Genomic DNA, 12,794 nt, shown 5'->3' with positions numbered 1-12,794 from the left:
CAGAAATACATAACTACTAAAATACTGCCTCCTATATACAAGAATATAACTATTATAATACTTCCCTCTATGTACAAGAAAGTAACTACTATAATACTGCCCCCTATATACAAGAATATAACTACTATAATACCGCCTCCTATATACAAGAATATAACTACTATAATACTGCTCCTATATACAAGAATATAACTACTATAATACTGCCCCTATATACAAGAATATAACTACTATAATACTGCCCCCTATATACAAGAATATAACTACTATAATACTGCCTCCTATATACAAGAATATAACTACTATAATACTGCTCCAATATACAAGAATATAACTACTATAATATTGCCCCCTATATACAAGAATATAACTACTATAATACTGCCCCTATATACAAGAATATAACTACTATAATACTGCCTCCTATATACAAGAATATAACTACTATAATACTGCTCCTATCTACAAGAATATAACTACTATAATACTGCCTCCTATGTACAATAATATAACTACTATAATACTGCCCCCTATATACAAGAATATAACTACTATAATACTGCCTCCTATATACAAGAATATAACTACTATAATACTGCCCCCTATATACAAGAATATAACTACTATAATACTGCCCCTATATACAAGAATATAACTACTATAATACTGCCCCCTGTATACAAGAATATAACTACTATAATACTGCCCCTATATACAAGAATATAACTACTATAATACTGGCCCCTATATACAAGAATATAACTACTATAATACTGCTCCTATATACAAGAATATAACTACTATAATACTGCCCCCTATATACAAGAATATAACTACTATAATACTGCCCCCTATATACAAGAATATAACTACTATAATACTGCTCCTATATACAAGAATATAACTACTATAATACTGCCCCCTATATACAAGAATATAACTACTATAATACTGCCCCTATATACAAGAATATAACTACTATAATACTGCCCCTAAATACAAGAATATACCTACTATAATACTGCCCCTATATACAAGAATATAACTGCTATAATACTGCCCCTAAATACAAGAATATACCTACTATAATACTGCTCCCTATATACAAGAATATAACTACTATAATACTGCCCCCTATATACAAGAATATAACTACTATAATACTGCCCCTATATACAAGAATATAACTACTATAATACTGCCCCCTATATACAAGAATATAACTACTATAATACTGCCCCCTATATACAAGAATATAACTACTATAATACTGCCCCCTATATACAAGAATATAACTACTATAATACTGCCACTATATACAAGAATATAACTACTATAATACTGCCCCCTATATACAAGAATATAACTACTATAATACTGCTCCTATATACAAGACTATAACTACTATAATACTGCCCCTATATACAAGAATATAACTACTATAATACTGCCTCCTATACACAAGAATATAACTACTACAATACTGCTCCTATGTACAAGACTATAACTACTATAATACTGCCCGCTATATACAAGAATATAACTACTATAATACTGCTCCCTATATACAAGAATATAACTACTATAATACTGCCCCCTATATACAAGAATATAACTACTATAATACTGCCCCTATATACAAGAATATAACTACTATAATACTGCCCCTATATACAAGAATATAACTGCTATAATACTGCCCCTAAATACAAGAATATACCTACTATAATACTGCTCCCTATATACAAGAATATAACTACTATAATACTGCCCCCTATATACAAGAATATAACTACTATAATACTGCCCCTATATACAAGAATATAACTACTATAATACTGCCCCCTATATACAAGAATATAACTACTATAATACTGCCCCCTATATACAAGAATATAACTACTATAATACTGCCCCCTATATACAAGAATATAACTACTATAATACTGCCACTATATACAAGAATATAACTACTATAATACTGCCCCCTATATACAAGAATATAACTACTATAATACTGCTCCTATATACAAGACTATAACTACTATAATACTGCCCCTATATACAAGAATATAACTACTATAATACTGCCTCCTATACACAAGAATATAACTACTACAATACTGCTCCTATGTACAAGACTATAACTACTATAATACTGCCCGCTATATACAAGAATATAACTACTATAATACTGCTCCCTATATACAAGAATATAACTACTATAATACTGCCCCCTATATACAAGAATATAACTACTATAATACTGCCCCTATATACAAGAATATAACTACTATAATACTGCCCCCTATATACAAGAATATAACTACTATAATACTGCTCCCTATATACAAGAATATAACTACTATAAGGCTGGGTTCACACGAGCACATTAACGTCCGTAATGGACGGACGTATTTCGGCCGGAAGTCCCGGACCGAACTCAGTGCAGGGAGCCGGGCTCCTAGCATCATAGTTATGTACGATGTTAGGAGTCCCTGCCTCTCTGCAGGACAACTGTCCCGTACTGTAATCATGTTTTCAGTACGGGACAGTAGTTCCACGGAGAGGCAGGGACTCCTAGCATCGTACATAACTATGATGCTAGGAGCCCGGCTCCCTGCACTGAGTTCGGTCCGGGACTTCCGGCCGAAATACGTCCGTCCGTTACGGACGTCAATGTGCTCATGTGAATCCAGCCTAATACTGCTCCTATATACAAGAATATAACTACTATAATACTGCTCCTATATACAAGAATATAACTACTATAATACTGCCCCCTATATACAAGAATATAACTACTATAATACTGCTCCCTATATACAAGAATATAACTACTATAATACTGCTCCCTATATACAAGTATATAACTACTATAATACTGCTCCTATATACAAGAATATAACTACTATAATACTGCCCCCTATATACAAGAATATAACTGCTATAATACTGTCCCCTATATACAAGAATATAACTACTATAATACTTCCCCCTATATACAAGAATATAACTGCTATAATACTGTCCCCTATATACAAGAATATAACTACTATAATACTGCCCCTATATACAAGAATATAACTACTATAGTACTGCCCCCTATATACAAGAATATAACTACTATAATACTGCCACTATATACAAGAATATAACTTCTATAATACTGTCACCTATATACAAGAATATAACTACTATAATACTGCCCCTATATACAAGAATATAACTACTATAATACTGCCCCCTATATACAAGAATATAACTACTATAATACTGCTCCTATATACAAGAATATAACTACTATAATACTGCTCCTATGGACAAGAATATAACTACTATAATACTGCTCCTATGGACAAGAATATAACTACTATAATACTGCCCCCTATATACAAGAATATAACTACTATAATACTGCCCCCTATATACAAGAATATAACTACTATAATACTGCTCCTATGGACAAGAATATAACTACTATAATACTGCTCCTATGGACAAGATTATAACTACTATAATACTGCCCCTATGGACAAGAATATAACTACTATAATACTGCTCCTATGTACAAGAATATAACTACTATAATACTGCCCCATTATACAAAAATATAACTACTATAATACTGCTCCTATGTACAAGAATATAACTACTATATACAAATTCGCTCTCCACGATCACACCTTTGGAGGTACTTGGCTTAAGAAGACTGAGAGTTCTGCCCTTTGATAAGTGAATCAGGATTCTGTGCTTTTGAGATTCAGTTATGCTGCTGTTACTTTCTTTTATCTGTACACTGCTCTGTATTGGAATGCAGTATATAACTTGTGTAAGCCAAAAGTTTATTTAGAGGGGTTATTCAGTTACTAAAAATTGATGGCCAATCCTCAGGATAATAGGTAATTCGTGAAAAACGGGAATACGTACGGCGCTGCTACTTAATAATGATACATATGTTATAATTTGATGATGTTTATTTAATCAAGGCTACGCGTTTCAAATTATAACATATGTATCATTATTGAGTAGCAGCGCCGTACGTATTCCCGTTTTTCACGAATTACCTATTACTCTGCACGGGGGCCAGCAGGCTTGACCATTTGGGATTTCGGCAGCAGCACTCACTGCTATCCACCTGTTTTAACGTGATTGATCTACCTTCTTGTGGTAAGCATCCACTTGTTATTCATTGACTGTCATTTCTGGGCTTACTCACACTATGTGGCGCCGTGTGTTTTACTTGCATTTATAATCCTCAGGATAGTCCATCAATAGCTGATGGGTCGGGGTCCGACTCCCGGGGCCTCCGCCGATCACCTGTTTTTATTTACTTCAATAGGGAAAGGCTGCAATACCTGTGAATCGCCGCTACATCTGTGTCGACGATTCACAGTGAGCAAGAAGTAAGGGGAAACAGCGCTCGTACGAGTACTGCACCCCCTTTAAAACAACTGACCCCGTTTAAAAATAAAAAAAATTCAGGCTAGCCAACAGATCTACTACAAGCAATAGAAAGTCCTAATAGAGACACCTCTCCATATGGACCTTCAGTGGACGCCCTCTTAATGGTGGGTTCTATGCGCTTCGGATAAATTCTTTAGAAGACTTGCAAATAAAATTCTTATTTTTGGATTCTTACTTAATTTTCTTACAGAGACAAAAATTCTTTATAATTTAAACATTAACATTTCAGAACATGATTTTTTTCAGCTCTAAATACAACATTTCAAGATCTTGTCATTGGTCTAAGAACAGGAAAGTAAATTATGGTGAGGAGTAAAATATCATAAAGTTCAATGACACAATCCACATAGAAAAATTCCAGCCGAAGCTCAACTGAACTAGTGAATTTCCTTCCATAGAAGAACATGTGGGACATCACATCAGGAGTCTGATCAGTGTTAACAATTACTATATATCCAAAAACAAAGAGGTCTAAGGGCACATTCAGACATGGCGGAATTGCTGTCGAATTTTGCGGCGGACAGTCCGCAGTGGAAATCTGCAGCAGACAGTTTGTCCATTGGATTCCACATCTTTTTAGTTATCTTCGTGCAGATGTTGCGGACCATAGGCTGCAGTGCAGAATTTTCCCTCCGCAGCATGCACTGTCTGTTGCGGAGGAGAAGCGGAATTTCACTGCGTATTTCAGCCTTTGCAATGCAAAAACTGAAATCTGTGGCAAGTCCGCTGTGTTTTCTGCAACGTCTGAATTACCTGTCAAATATGCAAATGTTGGTGCAAATTCGTTGCGTAATTGCCCCAAATCTGCACCAACATTTGCAGCGGAAAAATTCTGCCACGTCTGAACGTGCCCTTATAGTAGTTATATCCTTGTATATAGGAGCAGTATTATAGTAGTTATATTTTTGTATACAGGGGGCAGTATTATAGTAGTTATATTCTTGTACATTGGAGCAGTATTATAGTAGTTATATTCTTGTATATAGGGGGCAGTATTATAGTAGTTACTTTCTTGTACATAGGAGCAGTATTATAGTAGATATATTCTTGTATATAGGGAGCAGTATTATAGTAGTTATATTCTTGTATATAGGAGCAGTGTTATAGTAGTTATATTCTTGTATATAGGATCAGTCTTATAGTAGTTATATTCTTGTATATAGGGGAAAGTATTATAGTAGTTATATTCTTGTATATAGGGGCAGTATTATAGTAGTTATATTCTTGTATATAGGATCAGTATTATAGTAGTTATATTCTTGTATATAGGGGGCAGTATTATAGTAGTTATATTCGTGTATATAGGAGGCAGTATTATAGTAGTTATAATCTTGTATATAGGGGGCAGTATTATAGTAGTTATATTCTTGTATATAGGAGCAGTGTTATAGTAGTTATATTCTTGTACATAGGGGGCAGTATTATAGTAGTTATGTTCTTGTATATAGGGGGCAGTATTATAGTAGTTATATTCTTGTATATAGGGGCAGTATTATAGTAGTTATATTCTTATATATAGTAGCAGTATTATAGTAGTTATATTCTTGTATATAGGGGCAGTATTATAGTGGTTATATTCTTGTATATAGGGGGCAGTATTATAGTAGTTATGTTCTTGTATATAGGGGGCAGTATTATAGTAGTTATATTCTTGTATATAGGGGGCAGTATTATAGTAGTTATATTCTTGTATATAGGGGGTAGTATTATAGTAGTTATATTCTTGTACATATGTGGCAGTAGTATAGTAGTTATATTCTTGTATATAGGAGGCAGTATTATAGTAGTTATATTCTTGTATATAGGGGCAGTAGTATAGTAGTTATGTTCTTGTATATAGGGGGCAGTATTATAGTAGTTATATTCTTGTATATAGGGGGCAGTATTATAGTAGTTATATTCTTGTATATAGGGGCAGTATTATAGTAGTTATATTCTTGTATATAGGGGCAGTATTATAGTAGTTATATTCTTGTATATAGGGGGCAGTATTATAGTAGTTATATTCTTGTATATAGGAGGCAGTATTATAGTAGTTATATTCTTGTATATAGGGGGCAGTATTATAGTAGTTATATTCTTGTATATAGGAGACAGTATTATAGTAGTTATAGTCTTGTATATAGGGGGTAGTATTATAGTAGTTATATTCTTGTATATAGGAGGCAGTATTATAGTAGTTAAATTCTTGTATATAGGCGGCAGTATTATAGTAGTTATATTCTTGTATATAGGGGGCAGTATTATAGTAGTTATATCAGGGGCATAGCTAGGGGGGGGGGGCAGGCGGGACACTCCTCCTGCACTATAATTGTACCTGTGTCGCAAGGACACAGGTTACAATTGGAAGCAATGAATGACCGGGCACGTTCCGTGCCCGCCCATTCAGCGCCTCTCCACGAATGAAGCGACTGGTACCTTTTGTACCAGTGACGCTTCCATCGATGAAAGGCGCTGACTGACTGGCAGGGAAAGTCATCCTGCCCAGCCAATCAGCACCTTTCATAGACGCTGTGTTCAACCCCCTGGAGACCTGCGCAGAAGAGAGCAGGTTTCCATGGCTGCCGAACGGTGAGTTTGAATATTTTTTATTTTTTTAAATTGTAATAGAAGTGTGTGTGTGTGTCTGTATCTGCGGGGGACTATATCTACAGGGGGACTATATATACAGGGGGGCTATATCTACAGGGGTGGGCTATATACAGGGGGACTATATCTACAGGGGGGATATATCTACAGGGGGGATATATCTACAGGGCTGGGCTATATACAGGGGGACTATATCTACAGGGGGGCTATCTACAGGGGGACTATATCTACAGGGGGGCTATATCTACAGGGGGTGGGCTATATACAGGGGGACTATATCTACAGGGGGTGGGCTATATACAGGTGGACTATATCTACAGGGGGGATATATCTACAGGGGGGATATATCTACAGGGCTGGGCTATATACAGGGGGACTATATCTACAGGGGGGCTATATACAGGGGGACTATATCTACAGGGGGGCTATATCTACAGGGGGTGGGCTATATACAGGGGGACTATATCTACAGGGGGTGGGCTATATACAGGTGGACTATATCTACAGAGGGTGGGCTATATACAGGTGGACTATATCTACAGGGGGTGGGCTATATACAGGGGGACCATATCTACAGGAGGTGGGCTATATACAGGTGGACTATATCTACAGGGGGTGGGCTATATACAGGGGGACCATATCTACAGGGGGTGGGCTATATACAGGTGGACTATATCTACAGGGCTGGGCTATATACAGGTGGACTATATCTACAGGGGGTGGGCTATATACAGGTGGACTATATCTACAGGGGGTGGGCTATATACAGGTGAACTATATCTACAGGGGGTGGGCTATATACAGGGGGACTATATCTACAGGGGGCTATATACTGGGGTGGGCTATCTACAGGGGGACCATATCTACAGGGGGTGGGCTATATACAGGGGGACTATATCTACAGGGGGTGGGCTATATACAGGGGGACTATATCTACAGGGGGGCTATATACTGGGGTGGGCTATCTATGGAGCACCATATACAGGGGTGGGCTATAGCTACAGGGGGGCTATGTAGTATATAGCCCACCCCTGTAGATATAGCCCATCCCTGTAGATATAGCCCACCCCTGTAGATATAGCCCACCCCTGTAGATATAGCCCACCCCTGTAGATATGGTCCCCCTGTAGATATGGTCCCCCTGTAGATATGGTCCCCCTGTAGATAGCCCACACCTGTATATAGTCCCCCTGTAGATATGGTCCCCCTGTAGATAGCCCACCCCTGTATATAGTCTCCCTGTAGATATAGTCCCCCTGTAGATATAGCCCACCCCTGTATATAGTCCCCCTGTAGATATAGCCCACCCCTGTATATAGTATCCCACAAATAGCTCCCCCTATAGTGCTCCACAGAAAGCCCACCCCTGTATATAGCCCCCTTGTACATATAGTCCACCCCTGTATATAGTGCTCCACAGATAGCCCACCCTTGTATATAGTATATACAGGGGTGGGCTATCTGTGGAGCACTATATACAGGGGTGGACTATATGTACAGGGGTGGGCTATCTGTGAAACACTATATACAGGGGTGGACTATATGTGGAGCACTATATACAGGGGTGGGCTATATCTACAGGGGGCTACATACATGGTTGGGCTATCTGTAGAGTACTATATACAGGGGTGGGCTATATCTACAGGGGGCTATATACAGGGGTGGGCTATCTGTAGAGCACTATAGGGGGAGTTATTTGTGGGACACTATACAGGGGTGGTCTGTATGGGGGCACTATCTACAGGGGGCTCTATGGCAGGCACTATCTACAGGGGGCACAGTGTGTGTGTGTGTGTGTGTGTGTGTGTAGGACACAGTGTATGGTGCTATTATAATTAGAGGTGCAGTGTATGGCACTATTATATTTAGGGGTGTAGTGTGTGGTATAATGATAACTTTATCTTTATTTATAGGTGCAGAAATGTTGGAAAAGTGAGAAGCTGAAGACATGTGAGCGGAAAACTGCAGAAATGGTCTGTGACCGGGAGAAGTCATCATAGAGGTCTGGACCGGATGGAGAAAAAGAACTAGAATCTGAGACGTCACCGGTGAGTCACTTAATGTAAATGTTCATTCTGCCTCTAATCAGTAATGTAATCACTGTGTGATCTGCAGCGAGATGATGGGTGGTGTGATTATGATAGGATTTATTTTTTGTGAAACGGCATCTCCCAGCATATCCTTACCATTGTTCGGGCCATGCTGGGAGCTGTAGTTTTACGCCGTACAAACCTATACAGCAGGGGTTGCACTAAATTGAGCTGTATTTGTGCTGGTGCTGTATATATGTACTGAGCTTGGTTCTGGCATTGTGTATAGAACCATATTGCTTGTAATATGTACAAATGTTTTTATGCTCGCGTTACATAAAAATAAATGACATGTCGATTGGTAGTGAAAACAAACACGGCGAGGGGGAAGGAGATGTCAGGAAAGAGGTTGGGGGGGGGGGGGCGCCAAACTGAATCTTTGCCCCGGGTGCTGGAGAACCTAGCTACGCCTCTGGTTATATTCTTGTACATAGGGGGCAGTATTATAGTAGTTATATTCTTGTATATAGGAGCAGTATTATAGTAGTTATATTCTTGTATATAGGGGCAGTATTATAGTAGTTATATTCTTGTATATAGGGGGCAGTATTATAGTAGTTATATTCTTGTATATTGGAGGCAGTATTATAGTAGTTATATTCTTGTATATAGGGGGCAGTATTATAGTAGTTATATTCTTGTACATAGGGGGCAGTATTATAGTAGTTATATTCTTGTATATAGGAGCAGTATTATAGTAGTTATATTCTTGTATATAGGATCAGTATTATAGTAGTTATATTCTTTTATATAGGGGGCAGTATTATAGTAGTTATATTCTTGTATATAGGGGCAGTATTATAGTAGTTATATTTTTATACATGAGGGGGCAGTATTATAGTAGTTATATTCTCGTATAGGGGCAGTATTATAGTAGCTATATTCTTGTATATAGGGGGCAGTATTGTAATAGTTATATTCTTGTATATAGGAGCAGTGTTACGTCCATGGCCGGGGATCGCCGTTCTAACTCACCCCCTGACGATCCCAGCCATGGACATCTCTCTGCTCGGCGTCCTCCTCCTCCTGGCAGACACTGGCACTCTCTTCCGGGTCCTCGTGCTGTTCCCCGCAGGGCGCGCGCGCCCGCGCGTGCACGGCCTTAAAGGGCCAGTACGCGTCCAGCTGTCAGAAATCAGTTATCAGCCCAAATGGCTGCTGGACTATAAAAAGGGGCTCTGCCCACTGGTTCCTTGCCTGAGCGTTGTTGTATACCCTAGTCTGTCTTGCCAAAGGTCTCCCAGTGTTTTCCAGTTCCCAGTGTTACCCGTTCCTGCTGCTTGTACCCTGTATCCCGTACTATCGTCACCTGCTGTGAAAGCCAAGTCATGTTCCTGCCACTGTCTACATTGCCTCAGGTACCCGTTCTGAACTATAGACATTGTTTTGTACCTTGTTGGCCAGCTGCTAGCCCGCTACGCGTTACGGCCTAGTGGATCCACACCCCGCGCCGTGACAGGCAGTATTATAGTAGTTATATTCTTGAATATAGGGGGCCGTATTATAATAGTCATATTCTTGTATATAGGGGCAGTATTATAGTAGTTATATTCTTATATATAGGAGCAGTATTATAGTAGTTATATTCTTGTATATAGGGGCAGTATTAAGTAGTTATATTCTTGTATATAGGAGCAGTATTATAGTAGTTATATTCTTGCACATAGGGGGCAATATTATAGTAGTTATATTCTTGTATATAGGGGCAGTATTATAGTAGTTATATTCTTGTATATAGGGAGCAGTATAATAGTAGTTATATTCTTGTATATAGGAGGCAGTATTATAGTAGTTATATTCTTGTATATAGGAGCAGTATTATAGTAGTTATATTCTTGTATATAGGGGCAGTATTAAGTAGTTATATTCTTGTATATAGGAGCAGTATTATAGTAGTTATATTCTTGTATATAGGGGCAGTATTATAGTAGTTATATTCTTGTATATAGGGAGCAGTAGTATAGTAGTTATATTCTTGTACATAGGGGCAGTATTATAGTAGTTATATTCTTGTATATAGGGGCAGGATTATAGTAGTTATATTCCTGTATATAGGGGGCAGTATTATAGTAGTTATATTCTTGTATATAGGAGCAGTATTATAGTAGTTATATTCTTGCACATAGGGGGCAATATTATAGTAGTTATATTCTTGTATATAGGGGGCAGTATTATAGTAGTTATATTCTTGTACATAGGGGGCAGTATTATAGTAGTTATATTCTTGTACATAGGAGTAGTATTATAGTAGTTATATTCTTGTACATAGGAGGCAGTATTATAGTAGTTATATTCTTGTATATAGGGGCAGTATTATAGTAGTTATATTCTTGTATATAGGGGCAGTATTATAGTAGTTATATTCTTGTACATAGGGCAGTATTATAGTAGTTATATTCTTGCACATAGGGGGCAGTATTATAGTAGTTATATTCTTGTATATAGGGGGCAGTATTATAGTAGTTATATTCTTGTATATAGGGGGCAGTATTATAGTAGTTATATTCTTGTCTATAGGGGCAGTATTATAGTAGTTACATTCTTGTATATAGGGGGCAGTATTATACTAGTTATATTCTTGTACATAGGGGTCAGTATTATAGTAGTTATATTCTTGTATATAGGGGGCAGTATTATAGTAGTTATATTCTTGTATATAGGAGCAGTATTATAGTAGTTATATTCTTGTATATAGGAGCAGTATTATAGTAGTTATATTCTTGTATATAGGAGCAGTATTATAGTAGTTATATTCTTGCACATAGGGGGCAGTATTATAGTAGTTATATTCTTGCACATAGGGGGCAGTATTATAGTAGTTATATTCTTGTATATAGAGGCAGTATTATAGTAGTTACATTCTTGTATATAGGGGCAGTATTATAGTAGTTACATTCTTGTATATAGGGGGCTGTATTATAGTAGTTATATTCTTGTATATAGGAGCAGTATTATATTAGTTATATTCTTGTATATAAGAGCAGTATTATAGTAGTTATATTCTTGTATATAGGGGCAGTATTATAGTAGTTATATTCTTGTATATAGGAGCAGTATATAGTAGTTATATTCTTGTATATAGGAGCAGTATTATAGTAGTTATATTCTTGTATATAGGGGCAGTATTATAGTAGTTATATTCTTGTATATAGGGGCAGTATTATAGTAGTTATATTCTTGTATATAGGGGGACAGCATTATAGTAGTTATGTTTTTTTCTATAAAGCGGTATTATTAGAGCAGTAGCTGCTGGAGTAATAAAGATATTATAAATAGTTTATCAGGACAGTGATTATTCAGGATTGTTTTCTGCTCTGTTGGTATTATGAGCAATGAGCGAAGTTGCTCTACAGAGAGTCTTTCATGGAGTTGCGGTACCAGGCAGTGATGCTCCTTTATAATAAAGCTTTTCTTCTCTCTCTCTCTTGTTACGCTCAGGAGTTCAGCATAGGACATTTTATTAGATGCAGGTCCCAGCACCGGCTCTGGTTCTGCGGTTGGATGAGGTTATTGAATATTTTTAGCAGTAGGTCTGTAGACGTGGTATTGTCTCTACATTAATTACTTACAGACACACGGGCATCTTGCATTTCTTAAATTATCTCTGGTTCGATTAGAGGCAGTGATGACTTTCCTACTCCTTTAAGA

This window comes from Rhinoderma darwinii, chromosome 5, assembly GCF_050947455.1.
Source record: "Rhinoderma darwinii isolate aRhiDar2 chromosome 5, aRhiDar2.hap1, whole genome shotgun sequence".
Lineage (NCBI taxonomy): Eukaryota > Metazoa > Chordata > Amphibia > Anura > Rhinodermatidae > Rhinoderma > Rhinoderma darwinii.
This window is presented reverse-complemented; position numbering follows the sequence as displayed.